This window comes from Hesperophylax consimilis, chromosome 7, assembly GCF_061612785.1.
Source record: "Hesperophylax consimilis isolate HC1 chromosome 7, BYU_Hcon_1.0, whole genome shotgun sequence".
NCBI classification, from domain to species: domain Eukaryota; kingdom Metazoa; phylum Arthropoda; class Insecta; order Trichoptera; family Limnephilidae; genus Hesperophylax; species Hesperophylax consimilis.
Genome location: NC_142842.1, coordinates 39094189 through 39117558, shown reverse-complemented (window position 1 = coordinate 39117558; position 23370 = coordinate 39094189). Strand labels below are relative to the sequence as shown.

Here is a 23370-nt window from a genome sequence, read left to right as displayed (position 1 = left end):
GAAACCTGCTAATTCTTTCGTAAGGCCTTCAATCCCTTTTAACCGTAATTACCAATAATTTGAAGAGATTCTTAATAAATTAGAAATAGTAATTTTTCTCCCAGACTCATTTTCTCAATCAATGGAAAAAATGGGAAGGTCTATATAAATAACGTATTATGGATAACGACGTGTACCTACCTATATAATATGAACGGAATACTACCCAAACCTAACATGAATAAACTAAGCTCGTTATTTCTTGACGTTCGAGATTATCAATTAAAAACGCCTCGGCCCCCGCGGTATCTAAATCAAACCTTACCATATCGGAAGTTACACGTCATTGTAGTAATATGTAGTCAATGAGCATATTACTTACGAAAAGAATCACACGTGAGATCTAATTATCAACCAAATAGATTTGACATTGACAATGGATTGCGAAATCAGACGAAGTTCAAATCAATTAACAACCTGAGTAACCTGGCCACAAACAAACTGCATCATACACAATAATTCCTACATAGCTTCCTTGTCACAAACAAAGCACGCGTTTGTTGATTCACTCCCACGTCCCATGGCCCGATGACTAAGAAAGGTACCTGCCTAGTTAATATTGACAATATTTCTAACTTGACAAACTATGCAGACATTTTAAGACTGTTTTTCGTCCCTTTGCCCAACATCTTGTCTTTCTCCTCCTAATCTTAAAGGAAATTGTAATTCGAACACACAAATTCAACAGCCCGTTGCGTAGACGGTAAAAGTTGTAGCGAAGTTTTTTTTAGATGGAGAGGAGATATCTTCTTGAGGAATCATTTTTGGGGTTAACCCGCATTCTACAGCGTACATACGAGTATGTTGGGCGCGCGTTTGGCGTGTTTTTCCCGACTATGCACCGGTTCCGAAGGGATCATTGACGCTAGGAGCTTCTTCCATTGCAATTCCGGTAGATCAAGGACAGCGTACCTACCTGTTCACATTAAAAAAAAAACAGATGTAAGTAAGATGATTTCTGGATTCCTGAAATTTACACAACTGATGTTTATAGATCAAAGGTACTATTTGATACGTGATTTCCGTTTCTCTCACGAACTATTTCATTCATTTTAACTATTGAAAATAAGACACATAAATTAATCCCAGAGAGAGGTCATACGTACGTCAACGGCGATCGTCCTTTTAATTCTCACACGTTTTGCATGGAAACGATAGAGACAGAAAATCTCTCTTTGGGACTACTAAACATTTTTATACAAAACTCGAACGGTTAGCCTAGTAGGTAGGTACCTACATTATAAAACATTTACATTTATACCCAATAAACATCAAAAGAAGTGACAAAGAAAGCTTGCAAAAATATTAACGCGACAAAACAAAAGCGCGCCAAAGAGAAAGATGTGTCAAATGGGTTTGTTTTCCGTTTCCGTGTTTCCCGGGCTGGAAAATGGCCGCTGCCAAATCTGCTGCAACTTTAATGGCTGGAGTTAGAGGGTGACCTAAATACCAAGTTCCTACCCACCAATAACTCTACTACACACTAGTCACCAGCTATAGACATGTAGGTCGGGCTGGACCTCTAAGGAAAGTTCTCAATTTCTTTCTTTCCTCCGTGGACTGGACCGACAAATTTATTCGATTTTTGATACTAGAAGGGGTATTTGTGTTGAAGTGGTATTTGATTTTGCAAGGGTCTCAACATAACACGTGAATGCAGGTAACGTAAATATTTAATACCTACTACTTTTGTGTTGTGGAAATATATATATATATTTTTTAAATATGGTTTTATAACAAAAAAATTAAATTCAAGCAAGGTTAAAACTTATCGTGACTATTTTTTAGGTAATTATGCCGCTTCCTTCTTATTTAGCCAACGTTTCGGACAGGTTTTCAGTCCATCATCAGCACAGGTCTGTAGATTGTTGGAAAGTGTGTATTTATGTAGGTGATCGGATAACTCAAAACAGTGACAATTCAACACACTTTTGACACGTGATATAAAGTCGTGAAAAGTGATGAAAAAGGTAGGTTACGTAAGGTTAGGTTAGTTTAGGTTATTCATAATTTTTTCATCAATTTGTATCTCTTTGATCAAAGTTGTTTTGAATTGTCACTGTCCTGAGTTATTTTTGTACCATTTTTTTAAACTTTTATCGCTTTTGTAAAATAAATGGGCATCTTTATGTAGCACCGTTGAGTGCTCACCTAAAGGGCGCTTTTCATTGATCATGCTTACTAGGTGGGTGCCTAGTAGGCCACCCTAACGCAGCTCTACTGGCCAGTGGCCACCAGTGGCTACCAGTGGTCACGTACACCTACCTTTGCCACCGACTGCAAGTTGAGGGAAACGGCCATATATAAAGCTATTTATACATCATATTGACCCACATTCAGATTTTACATTTTAGCTGCATTTTTTTATGTTTGTTTACAGTGCAATGTTCCAGTTTCTATTTTGTGTTGGGCTTGTCCGGTTTGTCAAATAACTGTCGCTCTGCGAGATACCTATTATTTATTATGAAACAGTGAAATAGAATCCGATTTGATGCATGTAATAAATAAACCTTTTTTATTTTATTTTTAAAAAGGATATCCTAAAAATATATAAGTCATTAGGGAATTAACGCTGAGGGCTGAAAATATTTGCGTCGGCCTAGAAAATACAGACCGGAAATGGTTTGCAAATTTCAGGACATTAAGATTTTTTTTTTTTTTTTTATTTTTTTTTATTTAGTTACTATATTACATTTTTTTAAACATTTTTATAAGAATTATATATATTTATATGATTAATTGATATAGATTTTTATAGTCCTCCTCACTAGGAGATCCTGTGCTGAGGGGGACTAGGTTTTGAATAATTTTTCAGCGACTTCTATGGTTCGACTTCATGTTTTGGGTAAGGGTTTCCAGAAACTTCTACGACGATGTTTTAAATATGCTAGTAAGTTCTTTTTCCGGTAATTCCTTAAGCCAAGATTTAATGTTCTTAATGCAGTTGTTTTTTGTTTTGATTTGTTTGATACTAAGTGGGAGTTTGTTATATACCTTTACTGCTAAAAATTCAGAGCTTCTTTGTCCAAAGGTAGAGTTACACTTTGGTATAGTTAGTATCTCTGTTTGTTTGGCTCTGGTATTATGAGTATGTGAGGTGTTTTCCTGAGAATTATTTTTGAGGTGTTGTACCAAAATGTTTTTGGCATAGATTTTCTGTATGCTTGGAACGTCAAATTGTTTAAAAATTTCTGTTGTTGATGTCCTTATGGGAACCTTTAGTATGGTCTTTATGATGCAATTCTGAGTTACCTTCAGCTGTTTTATATGTTTTGATACTGCTGAGCCCCATCCTATTATTCCATATTCCAATTTGGAGTGGCATAAAGCATAGTAAACTCTCTTTAAATCCCTAGCTGACAAAATGTTCCGTAATTTTTTGAAGAAGTAGATGAGTTTAGTTAACTTTTTTGAAGTACGATCAATGTGTGAATCCCAGTGTAGTTTATCGTCAATTTCAATACCAAGATATTTTATGCTTTTGGTTTGAGTTATAATCGAGCAGGAACATTGAGGAAATTTTTTTTGACATTCATGTAGTTTGAGTATATGCTCATTCATTGGTTGTCCTCTTTTGTTTTTGGAGAAAATTAAATATTTGGTTTTATTCACATTTAATGTAAGGGAGTTTGCTTTAAGCCAGTTTTGAAGAACAGTTAGGCCATGTTCAGCCTCCTTATATGTGCTTGTCCAATCTTGTTCATGGAATAAAATTACAGTGTCATCTGCAAAGCTCATTATGTTTCCTTTGATGGGAAGATTCATAAGGTCCTTTATGTAAATTAGAAATAGTATAGGTCCTAATACGCTTCCCTGGGGGACACCGTACTTAATTGGTAGAGTTTTGCTCCTTCTTTTACCAATTTGTACAAATTGTTCTCTTCCCGTTAAGTAACTTCTAAGTAGGTTTAGGGTTGTTTCGGTTATTCCATTTTTTTTTAGTTTTAAATACAGTATTTCGTGGTCAATGGTATCGAAAGCTTTTTGAAGATCAATGAAAACTGCTAGGCATTTTTTGCCTTCATCCAATTTTCTAATAATTGTATTTGTTACATTAGCTATAGCGTCACCAGTACCCAGGTTTTCCCTAAAACCATACTGCGTAGATGATAATATTTTATTAGAATCCAAAAATGTAAGCATTTGTTTTTTTATAACTTTTTCTAATATTTTTGATAGTGTAGTTAAAATACTAATTGGTCGATAGTTTGATACATCATTTTTGGGACCGTTTTTATATATTGGAATGATCGTAGCAATTTTAAGACAAGCAGGAAAAATACCATTTGATATTGACAGATTTATAAGATACGTCAGTGGGTGGATTAACTCATTTTGTAGATATTTAATTGATTTGCTTGATATCAGTTCATTTCCCGATGAAGTATTTATATTTAGGGAGGCTATAATATTTCTTATTTCATCACTTGTTATCTTGACAATATTGAGGCTGTTTTCTTGATTTACATCGTCAATCCTCACTGTATTTTCGATAGTACTAATTGAATTTTGTTTAATTTTATTTGCTAAGTTTGAGCCTATATTGCAAAAATAGTTGTTTATAAAGTCAAGAAGTTTGTCCGGGTGTTCTGTAAAAGATGTGGGAATCTCATCAATGTTTAATTCCTTAATGCTATTGTCATTATGTGAGGCTTTAGCATTAGTTATTTCATTTATGATCTGCCAGAGTTTACGTGAATCATTATTACATTCATCAATCTTGTTTTTATAGAATGTTTCTTTAGCATAACGTATTACATTTTTACATGTATTACGATATCTTTTGTAGAATCGAAGTGTTAGGATATCATAAGGGTTGTTTTTGACTTTTTTGTGCAGTTCATCTCTTTTTCTGATTGAGTTTATAATATTCTGACTAATCCAAGGTTTAATGTGTAAATTTTTATGAGATAACTTTTTTTCTATGGTTTTGGTGTTTGATAGGATAATGTTCTGTAAAACTTCTATAAAATAACTCCAAGCAGTATCAGTATCATCTTTTTCCAGAAGGCTTGTCCAGTCATTCACTGTTAACTCGCATTTGACGTTTTCCCAATTTGTTTCAGATTTCGTTAGGAGTGATTTCTTTTTTTGGTTTACATATGTATTTTTTTTTGTAATTGATAGAATTATTGTATAATGGTCTGTCAGTGTGGTAGTACAAATAATGGCTTGAGTTTTTCTATTAGTTTTACAAAAGATATGATCAATGCAAGTTTTGCTTTCATTATATACACGTGTTGGTTCATCAATTAGGCTTTTATATCCATGGTATGCTAGTGTTTGCATATAATCAAATTTTTTTGGATGGCCATTTTCAAGAATATCAATATTTATATCACCGATGATAAATACATCTTTAGTTCTTTTTAGTAGACTTAGTTGATTAGATAAGGAGTTGAGGAATGGTTCTAGATTTTGTGTAGAAGGAGATCTATAAATTGCGAGTATTGTTGTGTCATTACCGATTGATATACTTAGACAGTTTGCATTATTGATACAGATCTCTCTGACATCAGCTTCTATATCTTCTTTAATATATACGATGACACCATCATTTTTTGTGTTGTTCATTATTGTAGAGTAAGGGACATAATTCCCAATTTGTAGGGGGTAGTATTTATCAGTTAGCCAACATTCAGTAAGAATAATAATATCCCATTTTAAATTTAAGCTTTTCATCAATATTTGTAGTTCATCAAAGTTTTTATTGATACTTCTAATATTCTGGTGCATTATGTTAAAATTATTGTTTATGGATGATATGTTTGGTATGTTTGTTGTTAGTGCGTTATTCATTTTCTCAATTTAAATTATTAAGTGGATTAAGTAATGTTGTTCATATTATTCACTAAATTATTTTCACCATATCATCAAGGTGCTTAATGTAGATAATTTTATCATCTTGTTTTTTGCGTATCATAACTTTACCCTGTTTGTACCATACATATTGGTAATTTTTTTCTTTTGATAATTGTTTTGTTTTCCATAGGATTTCTTTATGATACGGGCTTAATTCTTCCCCGATGAAGATTCGAGATGTCGCCAGATCCTTGATTTCATTATAATTTATTTCCTTTTTCTTATCAAGGAGGGAATCTCTTTTTCTTTTATCGGAAAAGGTCACAAGAAGTTTAGGAGGGGCTTCATTTCGTCTGTCTGAGACTCTCGTGACGTCAGTTATATCAGTGTGTAAGAGGTGGATTCCTGCTGCGGCAGCAACTTTTTTAACAATTTCCACAGGTTGTTCGCGGTTTTGTTGTGGAATTCCTGCTATTTCCAAACTATTAGATTTTGATAACGTTTCCAAATCAGAAAGTCGGATTTCAAGTTTTTTAATAATCATATTTTTTTCCATTTGGTCTTTTTTTATATTTTCAAAATCTGTTTGAATCGCTCGATTTAAATTATTTGAGACCTCAATTTTTTTTAACATCTCATCGTATTGAGCACTGATAAAATCAATACTTTTTGTAGTTTCTGTAGTTTGTAAATCAATTTTTGTAAATATATCTTTTTTCAGGGTTTCAAATTTTTTATCAATGTATTCAATAATCTTATCCATGTTCAATTTATCTTCCGAAATTATTGGGGTTTTGCTACGTGTGCTAGACATCACTATTTTAGTAAGTTCACAAATGCCCCTCTTTAATTATGCTTGATGAAAAATTGATGGTGGCAATCACTATTTAATATTTGTTTTATTGCATAGACAAAGTCACTCAACTTGACATTTAATATTTTTTTACTTTAATTAGTTTTTGCGCAAAAATCACTCACACTTTGAAATCTTAACTAAAACTTTTGATCCCACAAAACGTAGAAGGTTTAAACTTTAATTTAAATCTATTTATTGTGGCTTTAAACAACTCCTATTAATTTTTCGGCTAGTTTATAAGGGACGCGGAAATTTCAGATCTTAGCACTACAGTTAACCATAGACGTAATGAATCAGAATTAAACATTATTATCGCAATAGCAGTGTAGGTTAGGTTCCTACGACGATTAGCAATAACTTTATTTACAACAATACATCAAATACATACATACATACTTCCCAACAATGGCTTACTGTGCAAGTTAGATGGTAAAAACTCTAACACCAAACAACTACATGCGAAGTGTACTAACCATAATTGCTAAAAAAGTTGGATTCCTAAAAAGGATCAATAGCTTGGATCTAAAGACAACGCGCCTTGTTTACAATTCTATTGTTACTCCGCATTTAAATTATTGTTGTGTTTTATTCTTATGTAACGAAGCCCAAAATAATAAACTCCAGGTTATACAAAATAGGGGGATGAGGATGATTTTAAAATGCAACATTTTTACTAGAGTTAAAATTATGTTACAAAATTTAAATATGATGACAACCAAACAACATATTATAATATATAATACGTTAACAATGATGTATAAGCTTCAAAATAATATGCTCCCAAATTATCTGCAAAGAAATGTTATGTACCATGAAAATGTTCACAATTATCCTACGAGAAGACGCACAGATTTTAGGCTTCCCAAAACTAAACTTTATAATAACCTACCAAATGTCATAAATGAAGCCACAAGCCTTAACACTTTTCGTAGGACATGTGCTTAATATGTAAAAAATAATTTTTGATTGTTGAACATACTCACCAATATTATTTTAGTCACCTAGATATCTTGTATAATATAATTTTGTGTATTTATCTTTTTCTCTTAAAATGTAATTGTTATTTTTTGTATTTTTTATATTTTCCTACTAGATGTATGAAAAAATTTGCGTACATCTAAATAAAGATTCAAAAACAAAACAAACAAAAATAATACAAAGAAAATTTGTGATAAACAATTTTTTTTCCAAACATTATAGTAAAAAAAAATATAGCTTAAATATAAATTAAATTTTGGTTTTACGCAGTTTTTTATTCACTTTTTTGGCCGTGTTATTTACAAGCAATCAGAAGAAAAAAATATTATGAAAGTGAGCCAACACCTGCTAATCAACTGCACCACTTTCACTGAGCTTTTCAAGTTCAAATACACTTCAAATAATATTATAAATTCTATTATGTAAACTAACATCATAAGCTCGATGCAGGTTCGTACGGTAAAATAATGAAACTGATTTGAATAGAAAATTAGGTGGACTATTTAAAAAAAAAGTGAAAATTATAATGCGACTTTGGTGTGCTATTACTTTTTTGTGAATAGGATAACAATTAAAAACATGTTAAAAATGCTATTTAATCCCTGCCTTCTGCTTGTTTCAATGTTTCAACCTTTGTCAAATTTGATTCACAGTGATTCATGATGAGAGAACAACCGTTTTGATTACCGCTGTTCAATTTGAATGAAATGTGAAACCATCCGAAAATCGGCGTTGAATAAATTTTGATAAAATTCTTTATCGTAGATTTGAGCGGCAATCATAATATATATTTGAACCGAGTTTAAAGGAAGGAGCTAAATATGTTCTATTTGAACGTTGCAAAAGTTGGAATATAGAAAAAGTTATTTTTTTAATGATAAACTAATGTTTATAAGACAAGGTTTTATGCATAGCACAAAAGGATAACAAATTATTATAGGCAATAATTAGTCGCCTGAAATATCAATACATCAGAAGGTGCGGGTTCAATTCCCGTCGGCGGTATTTATTTTTACTCGGGAGATTTGATGTACAAGAAAAGGTTGGTCGAAATAATAATACCATAACCTCCCAATAACAATAATCATGACATTAACTTACAGCAATCCGCATTAATTATGTCGGCGAGGCGAGGCGGCAATGAGGTTTCAGCAAAACTTAACATAATAAGGGCTGCTGTCTGTTCTGTTAACTATGGCTTCCTATACCTTCATACCTCTGTGCTAAAACCTAAAAGCTAGGGATTATTACTAACTACACAGCTCAGGGATTTATTCGTGCCCCAGAACCGGATTTTTTTGCATTCAGGCACAAATATGTTATATGATCATTTTCTAAAGAACTTAATTTTCCTCAATATACAATAAAACCGTAACCGAAAAGGGGGTCGTAAGTTGATGATTTTGAAATTTAAAACAGTTTTGAAGTGAAACTTCTTTACGCGCGTTATGCAATTTCGAGGACCGGAGTAAAACCAACTCATGACCGTCATGAAAAACCGTGATCATTTCGCTATAGGAGCCTAGGAAAATATTATATACCTACTTAAAAACTCAGCTTCGCGGTCTAGAGGCAGAGCGCCCGATTGTCGTCGTGAAGAACCGAGGTTCGATCCCCGCTTTAACTATTTTTTTTTCTTTTTGTGATTTTTTTAATAATAATTTTTTTTAAAGTGATAAAATGCTCTCGTGCTGCGACTTTTAGATATTTTGACTATATGATATTTTGGTCGAATATGTAATAACCGCGGTCTAGAGGCAGAACGTTCGACACTCGTTATGCAGGACCCGGGTTCGAATCCCATATTTTTATAACTTTTAATTTTTTTATCAAAGATTTGTAATAATGTAGTAAAAAATTAGATAAATTTTTAAATTTAAACTTAATTTACTTTACGGTACCTGTATGATATTTTGGTCGAAATATAGCTTACAAATCGAGCCGGTAGAGTCGCTCGGTATTTTGATTAATTATTTTTATTTTGAATCATTAAAATTACTAATCAAGGCCGATAACGCCGCGTCGCGCGAAATATCTCTCCTCGTGGTCTAGAGGCAGAGCGTTTGACACTCGTTATGCAGGACCCGGGTTCGAATCCCATATTTTTATAACTTTTATTTTTATCATATGCTACTTATAAATATGTCAATAGACAGAAAAAAAGAGAGAATGAAATGAAAAGAGAGAGAGAGAAGAATAATAAAAGTTTCACTTCCGTCGTGCGTAGGCTTGCGACACACTGTATTTTTTTATAGGCCTGGCTTATATCTTGACTTATAAAATAACTTTAAAAAATGCTCGATTATTGGTCAAGATGTGTTCTACTCGCAGTATTGAATTAAAGCACCTACAATATTTCTAAAATCGGTTGTATTGACTGACCACAAAATATTTCATTTATTTTTTATTTGATAAATATTTACACGATGATGCAGTACATTTTATTTTGATTATCGCACTAGGCTAATGCCCGTGTTGTGGTAGTCATACAGAAAATATTTCATTAATAAAATATAATAATAAACAGATACAAAGTAATAAAATCTAAGATAAAAGCATATAAGAATAAATAAAACTAAATGCAAATATAGAAATTAAAAGTAAGGTGAGAAATAATGAAAAAAATATTTTGATGGAGATAGAGATGAAATTACATGTTTAAAATTCGTGCCATGAAAAAAATTGAAAAGAAAGTGTGAAAGAGTAAGTATTTTTTTTATGTATGCATATATTATTTTTTGAATAGTTTTATGAGTTTGGATTATTTGTAGAAAGCTCGTCCCCTTTCAAATAACCAATGTTTTATTCTGTCAGTAAAAAGGGAGTTAGAATTATACGACTTTATGTTTGTACTCAATGTATTATAAATTTTCGGAACGATGTACCAGAATTGGCGTTGAGAGAATGAGGTATTTGTTTTAGGAACCAAGCAACCCAGGTTTGATTGAAAACGGGTGTGTACTCGATGTTGTGGAGCCACTAGGTTATTATTGCAACACAATTATTAAGCGCAATTACATTGCGAACTCCCCAATACAACGGTTTCACATTATGGGAAACCAATACTTAGGTGATGTCGATATATTTAATATTAACTTTGCGAATTTTGTGGATCACGTAAAAGATTTATTTCAACACTATTCCTAAATGGAAGTTGTATTTTTGTAAACCAGTTAAATCGCTGTATTTTTTAATTTATGTTCTCGTGCTTTTTATTTTTATTTCTTGCATATATTATTTTTGAATGTTATTTTATTTTTATTATTTCTTTCTCATGTTTCAAAATTGTCTGTCATCAAAATTGTACCACCTACATGTAAAAGCCCTCTGGGCGTTAATAAATAAATAATTGTTTAGCTCTCACATGAGCCACTAGTACAGTGTTCCGCAAAGTGTGCTCCGCGGCACACTGGTGTGCCGTGGCCATTTGTAAGTGTGCCACGAGTACCGCGTCACTTCTCACAAAGTGCTCTGTAAATCGGTCTTTACTTTTCTGTGCGGCGCGGCGGCCGGAGGTGGCGTGGGTGGGACTCGATCGCTGCGAAGTGGCCGTGTGTTACGCCGATACGCTACATTAACACGTGTGCTACACTACATAAGTGGGGTGCTATTGCTACATTATCACGTGATTGCGCACGAGCTATCGGGGTGCATGCGCGTGACAACATTACATTAAAAAAGATTTTAAAATATTTCAACATAAAATTTAAAAAAGAAGAATGGGTAGCAAAACTTGCATATCTGGCGGACATATTCGCTCAATTAAATGAGCTGAACAAAAAAAATAAAGGAAGAAATTGTAACATTTTAACGTCTTTTGACAAGATTGAAAGCTTTCGCGCTAAGTTGGTGCTATGGATCAGCCACGCTACCAATGGTAGTAACAAAATGTTTCCAAATGTCATGGCTGCCAATTCAGAAAAAAAAGTGCAGGCTTTGATAGTGAAACACTTGGAGCTGTTAGCAGAAAAAATGAACTCCTATTTTCCTAAGGGTGACCTGCAACCTATGGACTGGGTAAGAAATCCATTTTCAAAAAGCATTTCCCTTGGACATTTACCAATAAACGAGCAGGAAGAATTCATGGAGCTTAAAACTGATCGGACACAAAAATTAAAATTTTCTGAAACAGAGTTAGCACATTTTTGGCTCCATGTCAAAAATGAGTATCCACTGCTGTCAAAGCGAGCTATTGCAATTCTATTACCATTTGCCACGACCTATTTATGCGAATTGGGGTTTTCAACTCTCACAACGATAAAGTCAAAAAAAAGAGAACGCCTGAGGACGATCGACGAAGAGATGCGAGCAGCGTTATCAACGATTGTTACAAATTTTGATCGTCTGTGTTCAGTTAAAAAGGCTCACATTTCGCATTAAACATCTTTTCATGTTATATTGATTTTAACAATAAATATTAATAAAATATTGTTTTTGGTAAATTTTGGTTCGGAGTGGCCACGCTTATTACGAATAATTTTTAGAAAAAAACTTTGGATATGCCGTAATTACTATAAAAGGAAACTTTTTGGCTTGGTGGAAAAAGATGCATTTTAATTATCAATTGCGTAAAATTAAAATTCACTTCTCGAACCGATTCGGTGAAAGTTCGCGGTCATTCTTTCACTGTTATATTGTGATAAATATCAATCATAATTACACAAACCCTGCTTTGCCAAACAAACCATTCAAAACCTGGGATGTTTTTTTAAAATTATGATGACATGCAGCTTTCGTAGTTTAACCTCAAAATTCACCGTTATTCGTAATAACTTAATAAGCCTAGCCAATCCTATCCAAAATTTACCTTGTTTTTTTTTTCTTTGGTGTACCGTTAAAATTTCTTGATTAGTTAGGTGTACCGTGAACATTAAAAGTTTGCGGAACACTGCACTAGTAGGTTATTATTGTTTAGCTCTCACATGGGTTTTCGTCGGGGTCACCACTTTAACAGATACGTGGCGCAAAAGGTTGTAGTCCGGCCCTGTTCTACCTACCCTTAGCGCAGTTCTGCCGGAAGCTATGACCCGAAAACCCCGCATTAGCGACACACTCGTCATAACTAAACTTACTTACTCACTTCCTACTTACGTTTACTAACTATTGTACTTGGCTACTGTATTTAGCTGTCTCGTGTATCTTTAAAATTCTAAATTGAGTATTCTGATTGTGGTACAGTTGGTAGGCAATGATAACAAAGATTTTAAGGCTTACTTAGATTCTTACACGCCGGTTCAATATTTCTGTGGTAAAGCCGCCCTTGAGCCTGGTTTAAGACCGTTTAAATCAAACAAACGCCATGGTGACAAGTCAAGTTTTTCACTGTTCTGACATAACGTTTTCAAATAAAGGGGTTAATGTTTAATCGTCTATGGCTTCTTATGGAAATAATATTTCTTCGCAGTATAACTCAAGGACAAAGGATAATTCACATAAGCCTTCTTAAAATACATTTCCAAGTACAATGATAGTTAACATTGTATAGAGTAATATTTATAAATCAGCAAATATGATTAGATTGATTAGTGATTGATTATATACAGAACTGAAAAAATCGAAATCTCGTTTAAGTACCTACTCAATTTATCAACGTACTTTATTTGTGTACGTATAGCATAAGTTGGAACTATAAATAGATTTTCGGTTAGTAGGTACAAGTGCAAGGGCGTATATAAGGGTGGGGGGGGGGTGGTTCAGTATTGAGGAGGAAAAAAAAAGAGAATCGTCCTCATATATTATATTCTTGGAAAACACATTTTTTTAATATAACACGACTCGTTTGGAATAGAGCAAAAATCTCCAGACAAATGTTTTAGTTGCATTTAAAGATACACTGTTAATTTTTTCATGCCCATAACATATAAAAAAAAAGTGGGTGTGTCAAGCCTACGCAAGACAGAAGTGAAACTTCTTTTGTTAAACCGTATGAACCACAATCAATTACGTATTTCACTCGTATTACACTCACGACGCAGTATACTAACCAAGCAGCTGATGCTTGGCGTGGCGCAGTTCGCTGGTGTCTGAGAGAGAGGAAAGAAGAGAAGAGAGAGAACGTTCGTGAGCGGCTCCCCCACCTCAACAAGCGCATATGGTGAGAGAGGGACAGTGAACGGTGAGCGGTGGTGGGGGTACCCGCATTTTCGTGTCGATCCTGACTCGGTTTTACTCCGTCCATCGAAAATCCATTACGCGCCTAAAGAAGTTTCACTTCAAAAATCATTATAAAGGTAATACTTAAAAAAAACTCTACTTTCCCAACAAAAATTATTTTTAAATTGTTTCCAGTACCAAATATTGATGATATATTTAAGCAAACTTCCATTATAAAAATGTGTAAAGAAAAAAATAACACAGAATATCAAGAATTTTACAAACTGATGAGAAATGGAAATCAATTTATCACGCCAATCTTTAAAACAACTCAAATGCAAAACCATTATATTTACCAAGCCATAAAAAACTACAATAATCTCCCTTTCGAATTGCGCTGTATTACGAACCAACAAGAACAAATAAATAAAATCAAACTTTTTTTCCAAAAAAAATTATAGTAAAAAAAATATATACATATTATTATATATAGTTTACACATAACATAATATTATAACATAGAATCTAAGTAAGAACCGTGGCTCCCTTATCAGGCACAAGAGCTCCTCTTTTCTGATAAGGTATACATGACCAATTATTAACCTAAATATTATATTTTGCAAAATATGTATGTATCAATGTAACCCATACGATCTATATTAAAATAATAAAAAAAATATATGTGTATATGTATATATATTAAATAACAGAACAAAACGTGTTTTATATAATTTACGGAGCTTACTTTGCGATTTTTTTTTCTATCGAGGGAATTTCATATAGTTAACGTTTCGGCATTACCAAAACATAGATATAACACCCGCCGCAGTCCTCTCTTACCCCGCGAATGCCCATAGATTTTGTGTGCGTAGAGACGTTTAATTTAGACTCACGATTCAATTCGACAATGTTTTTTTCTTCAAATTTTGTTCATAACATTACCTAAATAATTTTTAAATTAAATAAAGTGTTATGCATCCAGTACACCACAAGACAAGTAAGGGTCTCTTTAAAATGATTTACCTATACCTGTTATTAATTAGTTTTAAATCTATAAAGCTCCGACATATATTATGCAATGAGCTAATTTACATATATTTCAATAAGTAGTCACCAAATAAAGAAATAGATTTTTTCACAAAATAATATGTACCTACCTATCTGCATAAGAGTCTTAAAGCAACATTTACAACAATCTTCTTAACTCCCTCAGCAAATAAACAAACACATTCTTTGTCAATCAAAGTATACAACAACCTATTGGGAATGAAGGTCTGCATACAAACAACGTCCAAAACGCGCATTGTCAACAGTATTAGTTGTAAGTTGTAACCATGTACGCATAATGACCGTTTCCATACAAGCCTTCACATTACTTACCCATTGTGCATGGTTACATCGTACTATGACTATGAACTATAAACCTACCGTTTACACTTTGCACTTCCTTAGCAAATCCCTATATATATATATTCTTTCGTCGATGGGGATGCTGTGTGGAGGGTCTTTTTGAGGAGTGGAAGGAGTGAACATGTTGTAGGAGGGAAGAAACACAGAGGCCGGAAAATCGTTCCACGGAAACAACCCTTTCTTATGTGACAAATGTCAACCGTGTACATATGCTGGGCACGCGTTTGACGTGTTTCCCGACTATGCACCGATGCCGAAGGTATACATGGCGCAAGTTCCTCGGAGCATCTTCCGTTGCAATTGTACAGAGTAATAATTCAGCTAGTAAATAAAAACGCAAAGAGAACGATAAATTTTAAACGCAAAAGTTTTTCAAAAGGGACACAAAAAACCCTTGACTCTGGGCAGAAAAGGTCGGTTCAACCTGACCTCGAGAGAAAACCGTAGATATGTATAAAAATAAAAGTGGAAGCCTGCCACAGACAATCTTTTTTATATAAACCGATTTCGATAATAGGGATAGCTAAGAAACGCTATTTGATATATCAAGGTATAAAAACAACATCCATTCTATGAAGAAAAGAAAATCATTCAACCGCGAACATAAAAAATAATCAAGTGCTCCGATCTTCTACCGGAACAGCAATAATTAGAATAAAATCGTTCTCTTTACAAAATAATAACTGAAGAACAAAAGTAAGTACAAGGCTGAAAATCACTGAATCATTTCCCGCGTGTTTATATTATTGATATGGCGGTACGCATGCGCGGTTGCCATGGCGACCGTCGACGCGAACATGGCGGTGTTATGATCGCGCGCACTTTCGGCAGTTTATTTTCGTGCGAGCCGATGGTCACCCGTGCGGACGAGCGAAATACTTGCACGATCTAAATATACCGTGAAACCTGCTGTTTAACTAACTTACACATCGCAATCTGCTTTTCACGGACTTTTTGCATACCGGTCTGATTCGTAACGACGAAACACCGATCCGAAAACACCGAAAGAAAAGTCAACTAAAACCCTTTATGATTATTGATTTGAATATCGAATCAGCTCTGAATTTGGAACTATTTAGCTTTAAAATGCAGGCCAATACAAAGTTGGTATCCAGATTGCAAACGCCTTGCAAGATAACCGCGAAAGCTCACTTTGAGATGCCTATAAAAACTTGTTTTGTTTGATGGGGTAAGGTTTGAAGCTTCCGCGGGAAGTGATCGAACATCTGTTTTCGCTAGGGGAGTGGGAGGAGATAGTGGGAAAGTGGAAAATTCTCCTCGCCTCTGCGCAGAATCTACAGAGGTGCGGCCGAAAGCTCTATCGACGTGAATCGGGTGAGTCTAAATTTCAATTTTCACCATTAAAACCGTATGAAATCATTCCAAAATGATTAATTTATTATTAACTATTCGATTACGATAAGATTTTATGAAAAATGTTGTAAAATATGGCCATTTAATGAAATTTTTAGACTATTATGACTTTACGTGATGGCCATTTTTTTACCCTTGCCGCCACCCAAATATTTACCTTTTTTAAGGCTTGTTTTTGACAATCGAATTCTTCTGAGGTTTTTTGATTTCAAATCAACAAATATAAATATTGTTATTGTTTGTTATAATTCAAATACATAATCAATTATTATTATTTTTTTCCTTTTTTCGTTATCTTCATACCACCATATTATTTATTTTTACAATCGTGACCTACATTTTATAAATCGAATGATAATATTATTGAATATATATATTAAAAAAAACACTTAAAATTTTAAAAGGGTTTAGAGTAAGGCTTAAAATTGAAAAACACGTCATCTAAAATATTATTTTTTTGATATCTGAATTTGACAAGGCAATATTCATAACTAAATTATTATTAGGTAAGGTCCTCTTCTACGTACTATGCTTTATTATTGCAATGCAAGAATAATTAGTTTATTAAATGGATATAAGATGTAATCTACAATGTAAATGTTCGTTTGTTGAAAATCTTAAATCTCCGAAAGTTCTTCATAGATTGCTTTGAAATTGTGACAGAACGTTGCATTCGAATACGCGTATGTTTTTATATACCTATTTTATATGGATGTCACCTGTGACAGGTAAATACATGTTGTTTTGTTATGTGTAATCTGTTGAAAAAACATGATTTTTTTTAACCATGCCATATGTTAGACGTAAAAGCAAAACGTAGTATTTTTCCATATCTGCATAGATAGACTGAGCCATAGCAATACGTAGCGGGGTACAGCAAGTATTAAATGAAATCAGAGTTATGCGTTATGCTTTAGTATGGATGTGCGCATTAACTAACTTTCAGGTAAAGATAGTTCACTGTTAAAACTCATGTATACGTCACGCACGGATAGAAATCGATTTTCGCCCTTACGATAAATAAACAGACTTTATTAATAAATCTATGTTCTATAAAAAACACCCAATCTGGTGCAATAAGTCTGCTAAATACAAAGTATGCTTTACAACAAACTGTTCATGTTTATTTTTATAAATATCAACAAAGTTACTACACATTGCTCTGTAAGTACTCTCATAGTGCCGTACTTATTTTGTACTCTTGTTATTATATACAATTATTGAATCTGTATACTACCTGCTTATATTGTTCATATGTACTATACACTTATTACTGTACTCCTGAACAACTTACCTATAACAATGTATACATGTAAAAGCCTTCAAGGCGTGAATAAATAAATTAATTAATAAAAAAATTAAGAATTTTTTATCGATTTGCCTTGATAATATATCATGACGATACAAAGAATTTACGTTGAAATGTAAAAATATTTGGATTTTCATGAACACGTGTTTCGACATCATGATAATATATTCGTAATTAACTAAACGTTTATCAATAAACCTGCTATTTCGTTCGTAAGGCCTGCAATCCCGTTGTTAACCAGAATTACTAATAATTTGAAGAGCAATTTTCTTCGTGCACAGAATCAATGGCTAGAGTTTAGTGTTGGGAAAACCATTTCTTTTCGTATATTTGACTGCTTTCAAACTTCTCAGAAATCTGTGACTTTATCAGAATATATTGTTACCATAAAATACAACGCCTTACGACTCACTTGTCAACATTGATTGATTTTTTGAACGACATTTTTTTCATTTGATCAAATATTTAGACATAAATAACTCAAAACAGTTATCTCGCTAAAACGCCAAAGGTAAAAATAATGATTACAAAGGCTTCATTTGGCAAACACAGGTGGCACTGTAATGGTTCCATGATAACTCTTCAAAATGACAATTCAACACACCTTTAAAAGATGATATAAAGTGATGAAACAAAAACTAGGTTTAATAGTTACCGATGTAACCTATTTAACCTAGTTTTTGTTTCATCACTTTTCATAACTTTATAACACTTTGTATAGGTGTGTTGAATTGTCGTTTTGATGAGTTATCCGGTCACCAAAAATAACACATTGGTTATTTTTTAATTATTGAAAAAATCAACCCGAAAAAACAAAGTTATTTTAACATCTATTTTTATTGTATTATTACGCATCGAACGGCAATTGCGACATCATTTCATCCAATTTCAGGAAAATGCGACTCATCGACAACGACAACGACAACGACAACGAGTATATCTGAGTTTCAGCTGAATGGAATTCAGCTTTTCTTTCTGGATGTCGGGAAGTTTGTTAAATTCCATTTGCAAGATTTGCATTCATTCATGAGTCAAATAGATTTATTTAAAAACAGTTTTACATTATATATTAATCTTTATTTTTGTTATATAGACCTGACTATGTATTATACCTGTTCTCAGGTCTACACATTCTTCTACATTATTCTTCTATAGTAATCTATAGTATTTTCGTGATAGGCCAGTGTAATTAGCGATCTGCGATCGTAAATATTCCTGTAGTCCTAATGTTTTATAGACTGCTCCCATGATGTAAAATCCAAGTTGTCGACCTTGGATCACCTGTGACAACGCCGCCATTTTGAAAAAAAAACTGCCAAGAATTACGATCGCGACCCCCTTTTTGCACTAATTGCCCTGGCCTATAAGGTTATGTTCAAAATTTGAAAGTTTGAAAATTTGAAAAGTGATTTTCAGTGTTATAACTTTACGACTTCTGCTATTACGACTCTTGTCATGAATCGACTTGACTCACTCGATCGTGCGAGATCTTCACACGTATAATTTTAACCACTGTTTCTACCAATTGGGATATATTTGATCCATATATTCGGGAATGCGTCTTGTGAAATCATGATTTGGCGATTGTATTTATGGTTGATTGATTTATTTTTTAAATGGGCAGTATGCCAATATTTTAAGACTTGTGAAAAATATATACACAGCGGAAAGGATTCTGAGTCACGCTTTCCGAACACTCCCACGTGAAACGTGTTTGTTGTTGGGTGGGGACGTGTTTTCTTCCGCATGTTAGCAGTGCTTTCAGCAGCTTTTTAGAAAAGGTAAAAACTTGAAATTTGTTATTATTCCAACAGGAGTTCCATTTTACAAAATGATAAGTGCAATACGCAGAAATGTATTTAATAACGCAATAAAAAAGTCGCATGATGATTCCGCGCTATGAAAATAATATAACAATAATTCCTTATATTATTTTAAGTGGATTTCAACCGCAGTTCGTCGTTTGATAAAACTAACTAATCATTACGACGGCCTCCGTGGTCTAGGGGTAAGGCCCTCGACTAGCAAGCCGAAGGTCACGGGTTCAAATTCCGGCGTGCGCAAGTAAATTTTAATAGATTAATTTCTGTTATTTAACAAATGACTTATTTAAAAATAATATATAGAATATTTGCGTATTGCTCTAGAGTGGAAGATTCTCTCAATATCGCCCTGGTGTAAGACCACCACTCAGAAATTAAATTAGTTGCTTGAAATGGCTTTGGCCGTGTTTGGTGACCAGATCTGAATAGCCAGGTACTTCTGCACCTTCCTCTTCTCACTTTCAGCCTCACAACGTACCCCAATCGGGGATGACATAGTCTCACTGGCTCCAGATGGTTGGGAGCAGTTGGAAGTCTTGTGATGAAGCCATATCGTCCTAGGCTGTCTCCGACTATACTTGTATCCTTACAACCATTCATGCGTCCCTTTTTTAATCTTACTGGGTGTCAATAATAAAAATCTGTACATTTATAATTAGTAATAATATTTGTTTTCATTATTATTGAACATGTACATCCTGTTGACAAACTGCTGTAGTTTAACTGAATAATACTTATGTATAGTTGACTAAATGCATATTGGAGAAAATTAAATTAAATTTTTAATTACGTACAATCTCCCCCTGCTGTGTGTAAGATATCTCAGTTATTTTCAATAATGAGTTTTTATGTTTTTCTGTTTATTTTTTTTGTGCGTAACATGAATTTTATTTGGAAACTTCACTGGTTAATGCAACATGTAATATGTAATTATTTATATAAAATTTTAAATCTGTTTATTCCCTCAATAAACTTAAATATAAATGAAACACTTTAAAGAACAATAAATAAATAAAAATACTCATTACGCTCACATCAGCTATGCATTATTTTCGAATCTCCATATTTCTCACACCATCATACATGGTTTTACACACGTACGCCTCAGGGATCTTAATTTCTATGGAACTCAATATACTTTCATCCTTCTTTTGCCAGATTCATGCATCACTGCCATACATCAGTGTTGTTACCAGCACTCGATTGCACATTGATATTTTTAATTTAGATTCGCTAGACTCCTGGTCCCCTGGAATGGCCAGGAATGAAGACAGTGCAATGGAATTGATTATCCGTTCAAGAATGATTGTGTTTTTTGAAAAAAATTGATCGCTTTCACCAAAGTAAGATATAATTGACTTTACTTCGGGCAAACCCGTCCACAAAACATTTCTACCCGTGTTTCTGTTACCAGTGGATGTGAAATTATTCCCCATGAGCCTAATGGATGCCTTTTTAACACGCAATGTCAAACAAGTTTTCAGTGCGATTGGACTAACGATCCACCACCCCTAGAAGGGTGGTACACTCCCTTAAAAAAAATATTTAGGCTACATTGAGAAATTGAAATTAGAAACGTCAAATCACAGGCCTTTTTCATTAGATATTCACAGTTTTCGCGTTTAATTTAAAGAGCTGTATATTTTCTTTACTACTTCGTTTCGTCATTTTTTGCGTGACAGCTGTTTCGCCTTCCGAAAGCACCACTAAACTCACTGTTTGGTGGTGCTTTAAAATCAATAATAACCAAGCAGAAATTATGTAAAACTTATTTAAATGTCTGGCATCGTGTCTGGTTCCCACCTAGGCGTCGCGTCGTGTGAACATTTCCTCGGCGGGCAAAGTCCTCTTTCACGAGATAAGCCACATTTTTCGCATACTGTGGTGGTTCTTAAAAAAATTTCAGGTTATTCGTTACCCATGAATGTTTGTATTTCTTAAAAAAAATAATAACCAAATCATAATCGACGACTTTAGATTTGACTTTTGTTTTGTCGGTGCAAACGTCTGAAAAACGAAAAAACTTCTGAAAAAACGCGCTGTGGTGACGGAATCATTTGTATCCGTGAACACCTAACTATCCAAATAACCTATTTGCGTCTCCCCTGAGGGTTTTATGGAAACGGTCTTTAGGTGTATATGTACATATTGTAAATGACTGCAAATGATTTCGTCATCATGTTGCATTTTAACCCGTTTAAAACTAGGGTTCTTCATAAGGAACATGAAACAAAAAGCTCCGTATTTTTCGTATCTCTTGTGAGGGATAAAGCGTATATTTGTCTGCTAGCTTGCAATCAAATTGCAAACATATCCCGTTTCGGCTGTTTCGGCTGGGATCCATTATTATTCTTACGTGTATTTTAATGTTAATTATATTTTTTTTATGTGTGTTACACCGCAAATTAAAATATTTTTAAAATTAAACAATTGTTTGAATGAAAGGTTTTTTCCTTGCTAAAAAATAACCCTCTGAGGACTAAAAATTCCAGTGTAATAGGAACTTCCATGGATTAAAACATCGGTTTCACCTTCTGACGGGCATCTTTAGACTGGTGCAATATCAACTAAATCAATGTTATGTACCGTGATGTATTATATTTATATGAGACATGAAGCGATGAAAAAAGTTCCACTTTTTTACCTCCAAGTGACCTCCAACGCACCTAACGCATTAACTAAAACTACCGATTCCTTTTTGCGCGCAACGCTTATCGCGATTTAGTAGTGAACACGTTTCGACGAGATATTAGTACATAATAGCGCATCTAATTGTAAAGCTATATGGGTACATATTATATTAAATAATATCGACCCCTCCCACGTAAACTATCGTATCTTCAAAATCCCGATTGTTGAGGAGAGCAGTTGAAAATTTATTTTGATCGCTACAAATTCAAATATTAACCGATCAAAATCAAAACTTCTACAAATATTTTATCTTTGTATATTATTTGATTGCAATTGATACTGTGTCAATAATCAATAAAATAAAAAATGGTTTTGTAAAAATGTTGATAGCAATTGAAAATACATTTAACGACTCCTTTTCAGACAATATTTTCATTTCATAAACGATATAAATTTTCCGAGTACGGGATTTTTAAATTTGTTTGCGCATATGCACTATTTAAGTGCCACAACTTGTATCATCTTCCTGGGCTATAAAAGGAGCAGTTTAAGTCAAATGTAGATTATTCACTATCCGAACGTTGAAGAGGACATAAGTGAATAATTAGCGCTAGTACACAACCCCTTAAAATGGATACCACAGTTGATGAAGCCGCTCAAGTGGTGGCACTACTGCAATCAGAGATGCGACAGTGTGAAGTTGCTCGGCAACCAAACATTGCCATTGTTTCAAGAGACTGTTGGCTTCTTCCAGAGGCGTGGATCAGGACGACCGACGCAGCATATCCAAAAGAGACGATCGCTTTATTGTCTCATAAGATTTTGCAATAGGTGCGATTTTTGTGACGCCTAGTATATATTTGAGGAATAAGCGCTATTTGATCTATACAATATTGCGCATCTATACCACTTGACGATTATCCATAAAAAAGTCTTATTAGTTAAAATTTAATAATAGGAACATAATATATTTGAATGCATTTTATTTATAATAATAATAATAACGAGTTTATTCCGGAATATTGCTAAGACTATAAGACTCGACAATTTTTTTA

The 23370-nt window shown here is 33.6% G+C and overlaps 1 protein-coding gene across 1 annotated transcript in view; it reads left to right on the top strand.

Annotated features, from left to right (window-relative positions):
* The first annotated feature begins 16032 nt into the window (after positions 1-16032).
* LOC149422742 (BTB/POZ domain-containing protein 6-B-like) overlaps positions 16033-23370 on the top strand; it is a 69568-nt gene continuing 62230 nt past the window's right edge. The window contains exon 1 of the mRNA XM_089633936.1: positions 16033-16513. The gene's annotated coding sequence lies outside the window, so the exon portion shown is untranslated. The remainder of the gene's footprint in view (positions 16514-23370) is intronic.